General features: G+C 43.5%; 1 long non-coding RNA gene and 1 pseudogene across 1 annotated transcript; both read right to left on the minus strand.

Moving 5' to 3' along the window:
* Nucleotides 1-300: 300 nt before the first annotated feature.
* Nucleotides 301-8,450, minus strand: LOC146650347 (uncharacterized). Its single transcript, XR_014907826.1, has 3 exons — nucleotides 8,352-8,450; nucleotides 7,939-8,072; nucleotides 301-448 (listed from the first exon to the last, which is right to left on the minus strand). It is a non-coding gene; the product is annotated as an uncharacterized LOC146650347 (long non-coding RNA).
* Nucleotides 8,451-9,404: 954 nt separating this feature from the next.
* LOC146650348 (uncharacterized) lies at nucleotides 9,405-13,694 on the minus strand (annotated as a pseudogene).
* Between the last annotated feature and the right edge of the window lie 675 nt (nucleotides 13,695-14,369).

Genomic DNA, 14,369 nt, shown 5'->3' on the forward strand with positions numbered 1-14,369 from the left:
TCTGCATGAACTGAGTTTCCTGTTCCAGTTTTTGTTTTGCCCATTCTGCAAATTCTGTGGCCGATCTGGGTCATCCTCGCTGAGATGCTGCAGTAGCTGGAGTTTGTAAGGGTGCCATTTGTGAGTAGCTAATATCCGCCGAAGGGATGTTCGACTAATGCCACTCTCCAGTGACATGCGGCGAGTGCTACGCTGAATGAAGCTAGGACAGCCACTGATGTTTCTTCATTAGTGACAGTTTTCTTGCGTCCACATTTTGGCAAATCCAACACTGAACCAGTTTCACGAAACTTAGCAAGCAGTTTGCTAACTGTAGCATGGGAGATGGGTGGTCTCGTAGGGTGTCTTGCATTGAAATCTGCTGCAATGACCCGGTTACTGCGTTCACCAGATATCAACACAATTTCCATCCGCTCCTCACGTGTTAACCTCTTCGACATATCAATGGCTGTAAACAAAGAGAAACTTGTAAATAACTCATGAAAGAATAAAGTTACGTTGAAACCAAGCACACCATTGTTTTCTTGTGACATTACCAACAAGATGTCCGACTTCTTCATGGCCACCATGGTCACCACCCATCTTGAGGTGTTTGCCCCCTCACATATACTAATGTGCCACAAACAGGACTTTAATATCCCCAACCATTCCCATGTTGTTACGGTGTATCCATATAAATGGCCCACCCTGTATTACCTTTAACAGCTGACTGTAGAGCATTTCATCCCTGACTTTTAATGATGTACCTGTAACTTTTACACAGGCAGTGGAACCCCCTGAGGTCCGAATGCCTCTTTGCTGTAAAATTTCAGACCTTTTTCAAAGCTTCCCCAGATCCTGTTTAAACCACGTGCTTCCGATCGTGGGGTGAAAGTTGAAACAGTTCTTAAAATGAACAAGCGAATAACAGTGAGAAAAGGGGGCTTTCTAAATGCAAGCATTTTAACTTTAGTTAATTTAGTTTTACATGCATTTGTGACAACTTGCCTTCATCACTGCAATATACTTTATGTTGGCGTTGATCAGGCCTCACGATCACATTTACAAATGGTTCAGAAAGCTGCTGCTGCTCATTTGCTAACAGAGACACTCACATGTGAGCACATGACCCCTGTCTTCAGTCTTTACACAGGTTTGCTTTTAAGTGGTCTGTCTCCAACTTAGATCAGCTGACCAGCTGTTTGTTGCTCCCATGTCATGATGGAAACACCTGGGGGACTGAGCTTTTGTTCTTGTGGCCTCCAAATAATGGAATAAGCTCCTCCTCCATATTAGGGTGGATTTGATTTTAAACAGAATCAAATTTGAAAACACATTTTCTAAAAGGCATTTTAGCAGTATTAACAGAGTTAGCTTCTAGTCAGTTTTAAGTTTCTTTAAAAACGATATATAATCAGTTTAGTGCTACATGCCCCAAAATAAGCGCTAGGGAATGACAGGAGTACCAATGGTATGACAGGGAAACGAAAAAGCCAAAGGTTTGTTTTTTTAAAGAGCTCAAAGAGGTGGGAACACTGCTAATTAAACCAAACAAACGAAGACTTTAGTCAAATTAAAGCTACACTTAGAAATCAGCAGCTCCTCCCAAGCAGCCCAAAGAAAACACAAATCCCAGTTAATACACACAGAATCCACCACTGCTGCTCACCACCCGGGACTGACCTACTTACTGAGTGAGCAGCGCTTCAGTAACATACTGCTGGGTGGCTGATCACTGAGTAACGTCAGCTGGGAGCTGCCACCTCAGGAGAAATGGGTGGCAGCTCAGCTCCTGGATAAGACACACCCACACATCACGGGGACCTACGAGAGCTGAAACTGTTTTATTTATAGTACACTTTGTTCTCTATTTTTTTTATTTATACCTTTATTTATTTATTATTGTTATTTATTTTCCCCCCTTTGATTAATCTGTGGTTTTGTGACTTTTAATGTGTTGTTTTGGGTTTTTCGTGTGCTCTATAAATAAACATGGACTGGATACTGATTATTTTTGTCTTATACAATGAATACGTAGATAAATATATGTATTCATTTTTCCTTTGTTTGCTGTTTTTGCCATCTCACTATATACAGTGATATTAACATGATAAACTAACATACATGTCTCTGATTTCACACGAGAGAAGCAAACACGCGTGGTATCCTTAGTGTCAAGCAGCCAGAACGTGAGAGCAGAAGCCATGGTGAGTCTGGCTCGTTGCATTTTATTCTTCTGTGATCTGTGAAGTGCACTCTGGATTTTAGATTTGTTAATCGGGTTCATGGCCCCACAGATGTAGCCACCCATGTAGATGGGAACTGTAGGGATTTTCAGCCACCTCGGATGTGTTGTTGGAAGTGGATGATTTAAGTGTTTGCCAAAAGTTCATTTCCAAAGTTTGTCAAGATTCAACCAGAACTCAGAAGTTTCACTTCAGCAATCAGTATAACTTCACTTTCAGCACAGCTGGCTGATGGTCCACAGACTGCTTGAACCTCATATTCTGGAAACAGCTCTGTGGAGGCAGTAGGGCCAACAGTGGCAGACAGTGAATGTGCTACCTCTGCTGGACCATAATAACATTAATAATGATAACGATTAATAATTAAAAGAAAGATTATGTGTGTGCCCTTATTAGGATAGAGATGGAATGACTGCACAGCACGCGTGTTTAAGGACTTCAAAAGTGCCATATTTGAATTTATTTGGAATTTCGTGAACCACACAAACCCGTTTCAATCCAGCAGGTCAGAGAACTCGTCAGCCAAAAATAACCATGTTATTGATACTAACAGTCTGTAAACGTAACATTTTACTTTTAAATTGTGCTTCAATTCAAAACACTTGAAAACAGCATCTTGAAACTCGAAAGCACTTGAGTGCATCACTTAAAGTAAGTGAAAAAGTAAGAAAACCTGTCTGTCAAGGTTGCACAGCTTCATCTTAATTCCGGTGGCGGTGGCTCGAGAGTTAGCGCGGGTCATCTGCTAATCAGAAGGTTGGTGGTTTGATCCCCGGCTGCTCCACTGTGCATGCCAAAGTGTTCTTGGGCAAGATGCTGAACTCTTCCAACGTGTTTGCTAGAGTGATGGTGTGTGTGAACGTGGGATAGAAAGCACTTCACTGTCAGTAGAAATGTGCCACATGAGAACCAGTGTTACAGGTTATTGAGTTATTGAGAATGACTTTCAGCAGCTAATGAACAATGAGCCTTGCAACAGATTAACAGACAGTTTCCCGTCCCTGCCCACAGTAACCATCCCTTTTTACATCAGAGTAATTTCAGCATCGGCTTGTATCCAAAATAATAAACTGAGCAGATTATTTCTCCTCCTTTTTGTGTAAATTGGCTGAAAAATATTCGCTGGTATGTTCACTGTGTGTCTGTGTATGAGTATCGGGTGGGTGGTTGGATGAGTGGGAGGAAAAGCCTAATGAACCGTGCTTCAAGAGTGATTTGAGAATGATTCGATGTGCAGTGACCTTCCCACATAAAATTACCATAATTTTTACTTTTATCCTTGGAAAAAAAGGGTAAAAATAAAAATACCCAACAGATCAGAAGTCTTGAAGTCTGGTGGGAGCTGCAGCTCTCTCAGTGATCCTGGTGAGTCACAGATAGGAAGTGCTCAAAACAGAAACAGACATCAATTCCTCCCTTTCGGCTTCCTCTCAGGCTCCACTGGATGCTTTTATTTGTTTGTGGCTTTGTCAGTGGCCCATCCTCATGTTCCATTTCTATTTTTGCATGTCCATCTACAGTAGATGAAAGCAGACTTTCCCCTCAAAGCCCAAGTTCTTCTAAAAGAGTCGTTTTTATGAGAACAGCCAGCGCCGTATCATTATCCAAATGAGGAGAAGAAATCCTCCGTTCTTAATTAAAGCACAAACTACACTTAGAAGATGATAGACCTGCTTTTTATTTTTGCATTAAAAACAAAAGCAGATAAAAAAAAATCTGTCATATGTTGTCCTCATTTTTCCTAAGCTTACAGTGCATCTATATTATTATTATTATTATTATTATTATTATTATTATTATTATTAATAATGTTGTTGTTGTTGTTGTTGTTATTAATAAACAATAGCACAGGTCACTTAATGTTGACATCAGGTTATGGGGTAGGGTTTGAGTGACTTTGCTGAAACGTTTGCTGGTGGGCTAGTTTGAGTTTACAGATTATGCTGCTGTCTGGCATCATCACCACAACACTCAGAGGAGACCAGGGGCCAGTTTAAGAAGCCAAAACAAAAGACTCGTCAGTGAGGAGAGCCTGTGTAGTGGGGAAACTATTTTACTGCAAACGATAGATGGAGCTAAACATGTTCTAAAAACGTATTTCTTAAATTTCTTAAAAACTCTTATTTCTGAAGTCTTCAGTCGATGAAGATGGACCTAGGTTTTTGAGAGCAGGGCTCCACAGCATGCATTAGCCTTTGTACATGTAGTGTTTTATGTTCACTGTAGAAAGAGATAAAACACTTGGATCAGTCAACAGTCTGTCATTAGCTCCACATTCATTCCAACAGAGGGAATCCGACTCCTTCATTCCTGTGAAATCCCCACTCGTCAATGACACATAACATTAATAGAGCTCATTAGCCATCTGCTGATCATCTGTAGTAATGAAATGTTTTTTAACTAGGTTCATGTTTGTTTTGTACCAACCTTACTTCAGAGTGAAGTAAGTTTTATTTCTCTTTCGCTCTCTCCCAGGAACTCAAGATAAATCTTGAGATAATCTCAGGCTCATCAAACATGACAGTTGAACACAGAGAAACACAGACATGCCTGAAAAATCTGCATTTCTGCTGAGGCTTTAAAATCAACAGTATTGTACCACAGTACAACAACCCACACTGCCTTGTGTTGACGATCCGTTATACTGCTGGGATTATAAAAGTTTGGACAATTTTCAATTCAATTCAATTCAATTGTATTTATATCAGATGATGATATGAAAAATCGTTTGTTTCATGGTGTAAAAATATGTTACATGGTTGTGATGCTCACTGTAGTGTCTGTATTAAATTCAATTCAATTTTATTTATATAGTGCCAAATCACAACAAAAGTCGCCTCAAGCCGCTTCATAGATACAGAGAAAAACCCAACAATCATATGACCCCCTATGAACAAGCACTTTGGCGACAGTGGGAAGGAAAAACTCCCTTTTAACAGGAAGAAACCTCCGGCAGAACCAGGCTCAGGAAGGGGCGGGGCCATCTGCTGTGATTGGTTGGGGTGAGAGAAGGAAGACAGGATAAAGACATGCTGTGGAAGAGAGACAGAGGTTAATAACAGATATGATTCAATGCAGAGAGGTCTGTTAATACATAGTGAGTGAGAAAGGTGACTGGAAAGGAAAAACTCAATGCATCATGGGAATCCCCCGGCAGCCTACGTCTATTGCAGCATAACTAAGGGAGGATTCAGGGTCACCTGGTCCAGCCCTAACTATATGCTTTAGCAAAAAGGAAAGTTTGAAGCCTAATCTTGAAAGTAGAGATAGTGTCTGTCTCCTGAATCCAAACTGGAAGCTGGTTCCACAGAAGAGGGGCCTGAAAACTGAAGGCTCTGCCTCCCATTCTACTTTTAAATACTCTAGGAACAACAAGTAGGCCTGCAGAGCGAGAGCGAAGTGCTCTAATAGGGTGATATGGTACTACAAGGTCATTAAGATAAGATGGGGCCTGATTATTTAAGACCTTGTATGTGAGGAGCAGGATTTTGAATTCTGGATTTAACAGGAAGCCAAAACAGGAGAAATCTGCTCTCTCTTTCTAGTCCCTGTCAGGACTCTTGCTGCAGCATTTTGGATTAGCTGAAGGCTTTTCAGGGAGTTTTTAGGACTTCCTGATAATAATGAATTACAGTCGTCCAGCCTGGAAGTAATAAATGCATGAACTAGTTTTTCAGCGTCACTCTGAGACAGGATATTTCTAATTTTAGAGATGTTGCGCAAATGGAAGAAAGCAGTCTTACATATTTGTTTAATATGTGCATTGAAGGACATGTCCTGGTCAAAAATGACTCCAAGGTTCCTCACAGTGTTACTGGAGGCCAAGGTAATGCCATCCAGAGTAAGAATCTGGTTAGATACCATATTTCTAATCTTTTCAGGGCCGAGTACAATAACCTCAGTTTGATCTGAATTAAGAAGCAGAAAGTTAGCGGCCATCCAGGTCTTTATGTCTTTAAGACATTCCTGCAGTTTAACTCATTGGTGTGTGTTATCTGGCTTCATGGACAGATAGAGCTGGGTGTCATCTGCATAGCAGTGTAAATGTATGCTATGTCTTCTAATGATGCTGCCTAAGGGAAGCATGTATAATGTAAACAGAATTGGTCCTAGCACTGAACCCTGTGGAACTCCATAATTAACCTCAGTGTGTGAAGAGGACTCTCCATTTACATGCACAAACTGGAGTCTATTAGATAGATATGATACAAACCACTGCAGCACAGTACCTATAATACCTACAGCATGTTCTAATCGCTCTAATAGGATATTATGGTCGACAGTATCGAACGCTGCACTGAGGTCTAGCAGGACAAGCACAGAGATGAGTCCACTGTCAGAGGCCATAAGAAGATCATTTGTAACCTTCACTAAAGCTGTTTCTGTGCTGTGATGAGCTCTGAAACCTGACTGAAACTCTTCAAATAAACCTCTGCAGATGATCTGTTAGCTGTTTGACAACTACTCTTTCAAGGATGTTTGATATAAAGGAAGGTTGGAGATTGGCCTATAATTAGCTAAGACTGCTGGGTCTAGAGATGCTTTTTGAGTAAAGGTTTAACTACAGCCAGCTTGAAGGCCTGTGGTACATAGCCGATCATTAGAGATAGGTTGATCATATTTAAGATCGAAGCATTAATTAATGGCAGGACTTCTTTGAGCAGTTTTGTAGGAATGAGGTCTAAAAGACACGTTGATGGTTTGGAGGAAGTAATTATTGAAGTTAACTCAGAAAGATCAATTAGAGAAAAAGAGTCTAACTTAACATCAATGGTACTAAGAGTAGCTGTAGATAATATTACATCTGTGGGATGATTACTGGTAATTTTTTCTCTAATGAGAAAAATTTTATTTGTGAAGAAGTTCATGAAGTCATTACTAGTTAACGTTAAAGGGATGGTTGGCTCAACAGAGCTCTGACTGTTTGTCAGCCTGGCTACAGAGCTGAAGAGAAACCTGGGGTTGTTCTTATTTTCTTCAACCAGTGATGAATAGTAAGATGTTCTGGCTTTGTGGAGGGCTTTCTTATAAAGCAACAAACTATTTCTCCAGGCTAAATGATGATCCTCTAAGTTTGTGACACGCCATTTCCTCTCCAGATTACGAGTCATCTGCTTTAGGGTACGTGTTTGAGAATTATACCACGGAGTCAGGTACTTCTGATTAGAGACCTTAGTTTTCACAGGAGCTACAGTATCCAGAGTCGTACGTAGTGAGGAGGTGAAATTATTAACAAGATGATCGACCTCTGTTGGGGTAGCGTTCAGATAGCTGCTCTGCTCTGTGTTGGTACAGGGCATTGAAGATGATAACAGTGGGTGGATTATATTCTTAAACGTAGTTACAGCGCTTTCAGAAATTTTCTTGGCGGACTGCTTTAACACCAATCACACGTGATCTAAATAACAAAGTTTGTGTTGTTTTTGACTGCAGAAATCACTTCATGGTTACAGTTCACGGTTTTGTAGTGGCTACTTCAAACATGATAGTGTACCATGTCAAAGCAAAGGTTGTCTCATGCTGTCAAACTGGGTATGATCACCGCAGTGACTTCATCAGTCACCAGGTCTGAGTTCAGGAGAATCTCTTTGGGGAATCTGTTTGGGACCTTCACCGCTCTCTCCCTTTTTGCTCTCCTCTTTGTTTGTTGTGTTTCAGAGGGATCTGGAGGACATATTTTAAGTTCCCACGCTGCTGGAAGCAATGAGCTTACCTGTTCCTGATCATCTCATCTGCTGCGTCTACACAAGGTGGTGGTTTGCCTTTCCCTGCAGATGTTAGTTACCCTGTTATCTTCTGCGCAGACTGTTTGGAGGACTGGTGAGGAACTTGTGTCTGGTGAGAGATCTGAGGAGAGAAGGAACTGTGGATTCATGTGTTTTTCCTGAAACCCTGTGTGTAGCCAGAACCCTCCACACTTGCTAATCTCATTAACTACACAGCTTCAGTCTACGATAGCCTCCCTGTACCTAAGAACACTCTTGAGGGTGTCTTTGTAGTAACTTCCCATATGGCCTTTGTTCATCCAGACAGCAAACATGACCCATCAAGCGAAGGCGATTTTAAACCGTTTCCCTCTAAGGCAGCCTTTTCTAAGATGTCCTCATTTGAAACAAAGTGACTCACAGTTGTTGCGAAATCAGTTTCACCCCGGTTCTTTTTATTCCTCCTCATCCAGAGACGGCACCGACTCAGTCATTTAAGAAGGGCAGACGTGTCCCTCTGCAGATCTTCACTGCTTTGTCTGTGAAACACAGTTTTGTAGAAGCGACCCCATCATAAAACCCCCACGGTGTGCTGGAAGCTCTGTGCCTGTGTTTATGCACGAGCACGTGTGCGCGTGCCTGTGTGTCTATGTGAGTGCACGTGAGTGAGTGAGTGAGTGAGTGAGTGTGCATGTAGGTGTGGGTGTGTCGTAACAGTCAAAGCACTGTGTGTGTCTCTGCATACGTGACTTCCTGGGGGTCATAAAAGTAATCTCCTCACCCAAGCTACACCAAATTCCTCTACACAACATAGAAAACAGAGTTAACATATTACAAACACCGAGACCCCCACTCTGCATCCACTGGGTCGTTGGCCTCTTGTTGTCTTACATTTACAGATAAGCATGTGGAGAGTCTCCTGCAAACCTACTTCTAAGTTTATAACAATTATGAGTTTTTATTAAAGGTACAAGCATCAGCATCAGCAACCCCCAACTGTAGCTTCCTGTCTCCTGGCAGGCAGGCAGACCCCCAGTGTCCATAAATTCCTTTCTCTCTAAACAATTACACTCTCAGGCTACAGCTAAGCCAAACTGAAACACAGACCAATGCCTCCTTATTCCTCTGATCTAAACAAATTTAACACATCATATTATAATAATTATTTCATTGTACTCACACAGTGTAGACCTCAGATGATGTTGAATGGTTCAATGTATTGTTGTCGTACAGAACAACTTTAATTTTCACTCTCCAAAAGTTGTTTCTGTTCATCTGGACGTAGCGTTTTGCGGGAGAAACGTTTCGTCATCATCAGGTGACGTCTTCAGTCTCAGCTGCAGGTTGCAATCTTATAAACAGAACATCTGCATAACGACTGAAACCAGCCCACTGAAGGAACAACTGGGCTGGGAGGTCAGTTCCTTAATCGTAATTATGCAAATTCTCATGACCAATGATCAACAACCACTGATCAATGTCCATGAGTCCCATTCACAGAGAGTTGGGGAATGTCTGCAATCACAGCATTGTAAGATGGTGACAGATGTACCCTTAGGCCCCCTCCTCGATTCCGAGATGGTCTTTCCCTTTTCACGTAAATGGCTGCATTCAAACCAGCGTTCCTCCCTGTCCAGGATGTGAACATCCTCATCCTTGAAAGAGTGTCCACTGGCCTGTAGGTGTGAATAGACTGCAGAGTCCTGGCCTGACGAGGTGGCTCTTCTGTGTTGTGCCATCCTCTTAGTCAGAGGTTGTTTGGTTTCCCCGATGTATAATTCCTGCCAATCCTCCTGCACTTAACAGCGTACACTATGTTACTCTGTTTGTGTCGGGGGACCCGATCCTGGTGGTGGATCAGTTTTTGGCGCAGCGTGTTTTGGGGTTTAAAAGCCACAGAGACCTGGTGTTTAGAAAAAATGTGTCTCAGCTGCTCCGATACTCCTGACACATATGGGATCACTGCAGGTTTTTGCTTAGGCAGCGGTTGTCCTTCTCTCCTGGATCGGCTGGAGCTTTCTTTAGGTGCTTTTCCAGCTCTGACAAAAGTCCAGCTGGGATAACCACATTTACTCAGAGCCTTCTTGATGTTCTTCTGCCTCCCTGGCTGCTGTGTCTGTGGGGATGGTGTTCGCTCTGTGTTATAGCGTCCTGATGACGCCCAGTTTGTGCTCCAGTGGATGATGAGAGTCAAACCTTAGATACTGATCCGTATGTGTAGGTTTCCGGTACACGTCAGCTTTTAGATGTCCTCCATTACTGATGGAAATCTCACAGTCTAAGAAGGCTAACCTGCCACTTTTCATATCCTCCCTGGTGAATTTGATGTGTTGGTCCACCGAGTTAATGTGATCTATGAATTGTGGTACGTCCTGAGATTTGATTTTCACCCAGGTGTCATCCACATATCAGAATCAGAATCAGAATACTTTATTGATCCCTGGGGGAAATTATTTTTTGTTACAGTGCTCCATTTTAAACCAACATTAAGACAAGACAGACAATACGCTAACTAAGAATAGTACAATATATACATATATATACATACATACATACATACATAAGTCACTTATAAATAAATAGTTGGAAAAGAAACATGTGTAGCTGTAGCAGCAAACAGTGTGTTAAGTGGATGCGTTGTACATCTGAACCCATGCCTTGGTGGTGTTCCAGGATAGGAGAGCAAAGCCCTCTTTTCCACTTCTTCCACGTACAAATTGGCCATGATGGGTGAAACTGGGGAGCCCATGGCACACCCATGTTTCTGCCTGTAGAACTGACCCTTGTATGTGAAGTAGGTGGAATCAAGACACAGTTCAAACACACGTGGTCGGTGCTGAGAGTGGTCCTGTAATCTCTTACACACTACCTCCAACGCTTCTGTGACTGGGATGCAAGTGAAGAGAGATGTAAGTTCGTACGAGACCATGGTTTCATCTGCCTCCATGATGACATCTCTCACCTTCTCAACAAAATCCAGGGTGTTCTGGATGTGGTGTTCAGAGCTGCCCACCAGCGGGTTGAAGATCAAAGCCAGAAGCTTGGAGATGTTATAGGTGACCGAGTTGATCATGCAGACAATCTGTCTTAAAGGTGCACCCTGTTTATGTATCTTTGGTAAACCATACAGACTTGGTGTAGACTCCCCTGGGTACAGCCTGTGGTATGAGGTCCGGTCAATAGCCTTGTCTTGGTTTAACTGCTTCAGACAGTCTATCACCCTCTTCCTGTAACCACTTCCTGGGCCTCGTTTCAGGGGCTCATAAGTATTTTCATCACTGAGTAGTGACAAAATCTTCTCATGATAGTCTTTCTGGTTTAGCAATACTGTGCACCTACCCTTGTCTGCCAGCAGGATGATAATGTTGTTGTCATCACTAAGTGATGTGAGTGCCTTCCTCTCCTCCATGGTGATGTTGGATGCTGGGGGCTTTGCATTGCTGAGACAGGCTGAAACTTTTGTCCGTAGTTGCTCTGCTTCCACTTCTGCAATATTGTTGTTTGGAATTGCTGTTTCTGTGGCTGTGATCAGCTCCACTAGCGGGATTTGTCTCGGTGTGACAGCAAAATTCAACCCTTTAGCAAGGATGTTTTTCTCTGTTTGGGTAAGCTGTCTGTCAGACAAATTCTTCACCCACTTGTCCACATCCTCCGTGTCGCCTCCTTGTCTTTTTTTCTTGTGCCTGTCCCGTTTGGCTCTTTTGCATCAGAATTGTTGTCTAAAGGCAAAGAAAGATGCCCAACGGATTTACTTTACCAAACTGACCATCCCAGCCTTGCCGTAATGGTCCATTTGATTCACCTTTTATTGTTTATTTTATTTTCACTTACTGAATACGGGACAGACTTGACTGGGGGAAAGAAGGGGAGAAAGAAAGAGGGAAAGAGAAACAGCTGAGAAGAGGGACGGGGGAGAAGGGCAAAAACCAAAAACCAACAGAACGGGCAGAGAAAAAAAATGCATATATCAATCACCTGGATCACCTGCTGAGAAAGAAAAAAGAAAACAAGCAGAAGAGAACAAGAGTAATAGAATAAACAACATCACAATGATATATGGGAATATGACAGTAAATACTAAATATTAAACATTATTGTGCAGCACATAAGATCAACAGAACACAGTGTGCTTTGAGGTAGGAGCCAAAAAGGGTGTAGTTTGTGGGTGTGATCACCCGTGTGTACACCTGTGAGCATGGACGCGCTTGTTTTTTTTTTTAAAGGTTCCTTCATGTAATGATCTGCTAGAGGGTGTGGGGGGGCCACAGCCCCGTCCTCCAGGGCATGAAGCAGGTATGGAGGAGATCGAAACTCCAGACATCCAGAGGCCCCCAGAACACAAGAGACCAAGGAAGACCAACAGAGGGGCAGCCGCGCCACTGTCCCAGAAAGAGCTGAGGAGAGTCCCAGATGAGGGCTCACTCAGCAGCCATGGAGCAGAAGCCAAGGGGGGTTGCAGTGACGCACCCGTGAGCTCCGCCGGCAGCCAGCCGTGCCTGAATGACCGAGCCCCAGGCCGAGAGGCCGGGGGCACCCCACCTCCGAAGTGGCCCGAGCGAGCCCCAGGCTCCAGGCCCCGATAAGCGGCCGCCAAGGAGTGAGCCGGTGTGTACCTGGACGCCCATCCCTGGACACAAAGAACCACCAACGCACCGATGTCTGAGGGAGTCCGCCACTGGCAGGGGAAGTGGTGGTAGGGGGAGATAGGCCTCCAAACTTTGGAGGGCCTGAGATGTCCCCAGAGAGGTGGCGTCTGATACCCAACCTGACATATAGACACAGACATACAGGCACACACAGACACAAACATCCATTCCCACCCTCATGCTCTCATATGCACTTACTCCACACTCAACCAACGTGGAGACAGACATAAAGAGACGCTGTACACACGATCACACTCCCCAAGCGTACTCTACAAACCGGGTCTAGGTGCCCCCGCCCCTGGAGGGGGGAACTGCACCCAGACCCAGGTGGTGTTTCCCTTTTCCCTGCGGTGGGGGGAGGCAGACCGCCCCGACTCTGCAGCAGCAGGAAGGCCCCACACTCCAGACCGCAGTCGGACAGCCAACTCCAGGATGATAATGTTGTTGTCATCACTAAGTGATGTGAGTGCCTTCCTCTCCTCCGTGGTGATGTTGGATGCTGGGGGCTTTGCATTGCTGAGACAGGCTGAAACTTTCGTCCGTAGTTGCTCTGCTTCCACTTCTGCAATATTGTTGTTTGGAATTGCTGTTTCTGTGGCTGTGATCAGCTCCACTAGCGGGATTTGTCTCGGTGTGACAGCAAAATTCAACCCTTTAGCAAGGATGTTTTTCTCTGTTTGGGTAAGCTGTCTGTCAGACAAATTCTTCACCCACTTGTCCACATCCTCCGTGTCGCATCCTTGTCTCTTCTGGCCGCTGAGGACACTCTCTGTATATTGCTGTGGTTTCCGACGTACAACAAGTAAGTCAAACTTCCTTTGTTGCCTGGTCTTAGACTTCTTGTGCTGTGCTAGACGAGTCTAATAAGTAAAGTCAAACACCTTTTTAAGAGTACTCTCATCTAAAAGCATTGTCAGTCTCTGTCTCCTCTTGAGATTTTACCATGTCGATGGTAAAATCTGTTTGCCTCACCCGTTAAGCAACTGATGCTGTGCGTTCTGGAGGATTTTTGTTGCCTGGAAGCCTTTAACTGAAGAGCTCATTTGCAGACTTTTAGGAGTAATCCTGTTTTGTCGGCATCTGAGGCTGAATCTCAGGTGGTTCCTGTAGTCCGCCATCTTACCTTCAATCTTATAAACAGGACATTTGCATAATGACTGAAACCAGCCCACTGAAGGAACAATGGGCCGGGAGGTCAGTTCCTTCATCTTAATTATGCAAATTCTCATGACCATTGATCAACAACCACTGATCAATATCCATGAGTCCCATTCACAGAGAGTTGGGGAATGGCTGCAATCACATTGTAAGATGGCAAATTTTCACTGTTTGTGATTGTTGGGGGGGGATGTAACACGACAAGGGCAATAGCACAAGCTGTACACAAGCTGACACTACAAAGAATAAATTGTACATCAAATATTTATTTTATAAACTTTACACACTATTTAAAATGACCTTACAGCGTTAACTTAAGTAGGAGGGAAACAGTAAACAAATCCATCTTCTGGGTCTCCAAAGCCAAACCAGTAAACCCCACTATTCCACTCTTCCTGGAAAGAAAAGTAAACACTGTAAAGTGAAACCAAAGGAAAGGTACAATGCCTCAGCTCCCTTGCTCTGCAAAAAACAGGAGAAGAGGTTTACATTAAAAAAGAAATGGCACAGAAGCCCCCACCAAACGTCTGCCAAGCACCGTGAGTAGCAAACAGGACACAAGCTAGGCCACGTTTGGCTTCCAACAGTAACTAAAGCAAAACACCACTAATAGCAGGCACACACTTCTCAGTGCT

The sequence above is a fragment of the Rhamphochromis longiceps genome, linkage group LG16 (assembly GCF_057381845.1).
Source record: "Rhamphochromis longiceps isolate RC_006_pf linkage group LG16, R_longiceps_female_GT1.1, whole genome shotgun sequence".
NCBI lineage: Eukaryota > Metazoa > Chordata > Actinopteri > Cichliformes > Cichlidae > Rhamphochromis > Rhamphochromis longiceps.